Source organism: Rhinolophus hipposideros, assembly GCF_964194185.1.
Source record: "Rhinolophus hipposideros genome assembly, chromosome: X".
Lineage (NCBI taxonomy): Eukaryota > Metazoa > Chordata > Mammalia > Chiroptera > Rhinolophidae > Rhinolophus > Rhinolophus hipposideros.
In genome coordinates this window covers 104,736,721-104,742,421 of record NC_138046.1, presented here as the reverse complement: position 1 = coordinate 104,742,421, position 5,701 = coordinate 104,736,721, and positions in this window count along the sequence as shown.

Below are 5,701 nucleotides of genomic sequence, written 5' to 3'. Positions count from 1 at the left end.
GTGGGGTGGGTTGGGGATAAGGGGAAAGGTGAAGGAATGTGGAAGCAGCTGGTAACCACAAGATGGCCTCAGGGTTTTTTTGAAAATTAATGTGGGGAAGGTATTCAATAATGTTGTAAAGATTTTGTTGGGTATCCGATGGACATGCGTCCTATTTGGGAGACCACCTCAGGGATACTGTGGATACCTGATCATGGCATTGTACACCAGAAGCTAAACATTAATGAATGCCAACTATAATTTTATATATATAATGTGATGGTTCAGTGTGAGGTCGGAGGGATAGTGGATGGGGGGAGGGGGGTTCACAGTGTGAGGGATATAAATGATGAACGTCTAAGTATTACCTTGTCTTGTACACCTGAAACTAATAAATAAATAAATTAAAAAAAAAAGTCTGTGTGGTTAGCCAGTTTTCCTAGATGGCTTCTAATTTAACCAAATAAACTAAACTATTTATTATATTATTTCCTGACCCATTCACGAACAGCCTAGTTGAGCAGAGGCACTTAAACAACGACCCAAGGCCTATTTGTTAAGAGTGGAGGACAAAGAAGAAAGGGACCCAAGTTCCTAATTTCCTTTAATCTTGTTACTGAGCAAAATACTTTCAACATCTGGATGTCCTTCCTTTACATACATATAGTACACAAGGGATATATATTACTTTAGTTATGCATCTCAAACCATGATTTGCTACAGCCAATTTCTCGGTTGCTTGTTAAATAACAAAAATGACATAGGTGTCAAGTTCTAAATTAAAGCATCAGCCGAAAATATATGAGCTGAACTAAAGTAGTACAGAGGTTTTTACAATCAAAAGGAGGTTTTTCTTGTCCTATTACCTTATTTATGAATAAATCAGACCTAGATAAGCAGGATTATAATTGTTACTGGCTCTGTTGTTTTAGTTTACATACGGAATTGAAGTTTATACTTGGAGATGAAAACATTTTCATCACCAGGTGTCACCAGCCATTAAAAGTTTGCCTTGATTCCAATTCATACGTAACAATACATTCTAGATGAAAACATTATACCTAAAATGAAGTGCAGTAAATATTATTTTGATCTCTTTTCCAATGTGTGAAAAATCATATATTTTAGAAAACTTTCCAAACACTTACATTGTTTTCATTTTTTTCTAAAAATCCAAGTCTTTGTTTTCCTAGGAAATTTTTCTCTTATTACATCTTATGTTACTGTTTCTGTTCCACTTTTTCTGATGTGATCTTCAAATACATGATTATCTTCGCTGGAAGATCTCTATTCTCTGGCCTCCACATTTATAATTTCTCATAATTTTATCTCTTTATATTTCCTCTCTACCTAATGAAAAATTCTTCTCAAGTTGTCCTCCACCTTAATGATTTTTCAGTGTCAGTTGTCCTCATTACTGTTTCCAATACAGGTGTTTAATATGCTAAATAGTTTTCATTTGTTTATTAAGCTTTATATCTAACATTCTTTTAATTTCCACTTTACTTCCTTTCTTTCTTACCATATCTTATATCCTATCTCATTTCTTGTAGTCATATTTTCTGTTGTTTTTTTAATTAAAGTTTATTGGGGTGACAGTCGTTAGTAAAGTTACATAGATTTCAGGTGCACAATTCTGTAATACATTATCTATATCTCACATTGTGTGTTCACCACCCAGAATCAGTTCTCTTTCCATCACCATATATTAGACCCTGTTTACACTTTTCTAGAGCCCCCGTTACTCTCTGATAACCCCTAAACTATTGTCTATGTCTATGAGTTTTTGTTTCTTCATTTGTTTGTCTTGTTCTTTTGTTGTTTTCAGTTTTATATACCATACGTAAGTGAAATCATATGTTTCTCTACTTTTTCTCTCTGACTTATTTCGCTTAGCATTATAATCTCAAGATCTATCCATGTTGTCACAAATGGTCCTATTTCATCTTTTCTAACCACTGTATAGTAATCCACTGTGTATATATACCACAACTTCTTTATCCATTCATCTATTGAAGGACATTTTGGTTGTTTCCATGTCTTGGCCATCATAAATAAAGCTGCAATGAACATTCATATTTTCTTAAACAGTACTGTGAACACATATCTATGCTATCCAATTTTTACTTTTATTTTTTGTAATCAAAGCTTTCAAAATTACACTCTTCGGGAGAAAAAAAATGGCGGCGTGAGGTGAGCCTCTGTAACGCTCCCCTGGAATTTACAACGAATCGGACAACAATAACTCCACAAAGGACTCCTTGCACAGCAGACAGGGAAGACAAAGAGGCCGACTACTGAATTCACCTCCAGGTGGGTGAATCGCGCGAGCGGGGGAGGAAGGAGAGGAGAAGCGCGGAGACGGAGCCGCGCAGGCGCAGGACACAGACCTAGCTCAGTGCTCGGAGCCCGCTGCTCCCGGATCTTCTGCAGCTGCGGGAGAGGGAAGGACTCGGACTGCTAGGGCTCCGCTTATGGCCCACAGGGCTGAGGGGGCAGCATACAAACCGCTGAACACAACGCTCGCTCACGGCAGACCTCGGAGCAAAGACTGAGGGAAGAGGGCTGAAATCGGTGGTTTAAGCCCTCACTGTCCAGCGGAGAACAGAAGCCTTAGGCACGGAGACTAGCCGCCCCCTCCCTACCCTCCCAGAGCTCGCCCCGCCCCCACCTGCACGGTGCTAGAAGCGATAAGGTAGCAGTGTCGGATCAAAGGACAGAATATTTGCTGCTCTGAGAACTGAGGACCGCAGACACAGATTTGCAGCCCAACTAGTTCCGGCAAAGGGGAGGGAGCTGGGGAAGCAGGACTGGCTGTGGTGGTGGTCGCCACCATTGCTCTGGGCCACCTCTCACAACTCACCCCGCCCCTGGCCCCACCTACCTGGGCGGATCCCTGCAGGAGTAAACAGAAATGCTGAAACATAGGGGCTCTGAATCTGGTGCAGAAAGAGCTTTGGAACTCCAAAAGCTCTTCGCATACCTATCAACCTGTTGCAGAAGCCACTCCTGTAGATGTCTAGGAAGAGAAATAGTAAATCAGTGATTGCCATGAATAACCAAGGCAACAAGATAGCTCAGAAAGAAAGTGAAAAGTCTCCAGAAAAGGAACTTAGAGATATGGACCTTTGTGATTTAAATGACAGAGAATTCAAGATCACAATTCTGAAAAAACTGAACGAGATGCAAGAAAACACAGAAAGGCAGTTTAATGAACTCAGAAACACAATCAAAGAACACCATGAGCATTTTACAAAAGAGATTGAAATCTTGAAAAAGAACCAAATAGAATTTCTGGAGATTAAGAACTCAATAGAAGAAATTAACAATAAAATATCCAGCTTAGGTAGTAGAGTTGACCAGATGGAGGAAAGAATCAGTGACATCGAAGATAGGAACCTGGAATTTACACATGGAAGACGAAAGAGACTTGAGACTTAAAAGAAATGAAAGAACTCTACAAGAAATTTCTGACTCCATCAGAAAGAGCAATATAAGAATAATGGGCATACCAGAAGGAGAAGAAAGAGGGAAGGGAACAGAGAATATATTCAAACAAATCGTCGATGAGAACTTCCCAAACTTGTGGACAGAACTGGATCCTCGAATCCAAGAAGCAAATAGAACACCTAATTACCTCAATCCGAACAGGCCTTCACCAAGGCACATTGTATTGAAGCTGTCTAAAATCAATGACAAAGAAAGAATCCTCAAGGCAGCCAGGGAAAAGAAGACGGTAACTTACAAAGGAAAGCCCATTAGATTATCATCAGATTTTTCAGCAGAAACTCTACAAGCTAGGAGGGAATGGAACCAAATATTCAAACTACTGAAAGAGAGAAATCATGAGCCAAGAATAATATATCCAGCAAAGATCTCCTTTAGATATGAAGGAGGAATAAAGACCTTTCCAGACATCCAGAAGCTGAGGGAATTTTCTAATACACAACCTGCACTACAAGAAATACTAAAGGAGGCTATTAGACCACCATCAACAGGGACAACTTGTGGCAACCGAAACATAAAAAGGGGGAGCGTAAAGGCCTGAACTGGAATATGGGAATAGAGAAAGTAAGCGTACTGAAGAAACTGGAATACTCTAAATATCAAACTTTCTTTTACATAAACTCAAGGGTAACCACTCAAAAAACATCCAAATCTGAAATATATACTGTAATAAAAGAAGAAACAGAGGGAAACATCATAGAATACCACCACACAGAAATAACAGACAACAACAAAAAGGCAAAGAAACAATGGAGACACAGCCTTACCAGAAAACTAAAGACAGAATGACAGGAAATCCTCACATATCAATAATCACCCTAAATGTAAATGGACTGAACTCACCAATAAAGAGACACAGTGTAGCAGATTGGATCAAAAAACTAAACCCAACCATATGCTGCCTACAAGAGACACATCTCAGCTACAAGGACAAGCATAGACACAAAGTGAAAGGGTGGAAATTGACACTCCAAGCAAATGGTACCCAGAGAAAATCAGGTGTAGCCATAATGATTTCCGATGAAACAGACTTCAGGGTGAAAAAGATAACAAGAGACAAAGATGGATATTTCATAATGGTAAAGGGGACTACACAACAAGAAGACATAACAGTCATCAATATTTATGCCCCCAATCAGGGAGCACCGAAATATACCAAGCAACTACTAACAGAACTAAAAGGAGAAATTGACCAAAACACAATTATACTAGGGGACTTAAATACATCATTGACAGCTATGGATAGATCATCCAAACAGAAGATAAATAACGAAATCGCAGCCCTAAATGACACATTAGATGAATTGGACATAATTGACATATATAGAGAACTTCATCCTAAAACATCAGACTACACATTCTTTTCTAGTGTACATGGAACATTCTCAAGGATAGACCATATATTGGGACACAAAATCAGCCTCAGCAAATTTAAGAAGATTGAAATCATACCAAGCATATTCTCTGATCACAAAGCTTTGAAATTGGATATCAACTGCAAAAAGAAAGCAGGAAAAAACAAAAATACATGGAGATTAAACAACATACTTTTAAAGAACGACTGGGTCAAAGAAGAAATTAGAGGAGAGCTCAAAAGATACATAGAAATAAATGACAATGAAAATACATCCTACCAAAATTTTTGGGATGCCGCGAAAGCAGTTTTAAGAGGGAAATTTATATCATTACAGGCCTATCTCAAGAAACAAGAAAAATCCCAAATAAATAACCTCATGTTACAACTTCAAAAACTAGAAAAAGAAGAACAAGCAAAACCCAAGGTCAGCAGAAGAAAGGAAATAACAAAAACCAGAGCAGAACTAAATGAAATAGAGAACAAAAAGACAATAGAAAAATTAATGTGACAAAAAGCTGGTTCTTTGAAAAGATTAACAAAATCGACAAACCCTTGGCTAGACTCACTAAGATAAAAAGAGAGAAGACACTAATTAACAAAATCAGAAATGAAAAAGGGGAAGTTATCACGGACACCACAGAAATACAAAGGATTATCCAAGAATACTATGCAGGACTATATGCCACCAAATTTAATAACTTAGAAGAAATGGACAAGTTCTTAGAAACATATAGCCTTCCAAGGCTGAATCATGAAGAACTGGAAAATCTTAACAGGCCGATCATCAGTAACGAAATTGAATCAGTCATCAAAAACCTTCCCAAAATCAAAAGTCCTGGACCAGATGGCTTCACCAGT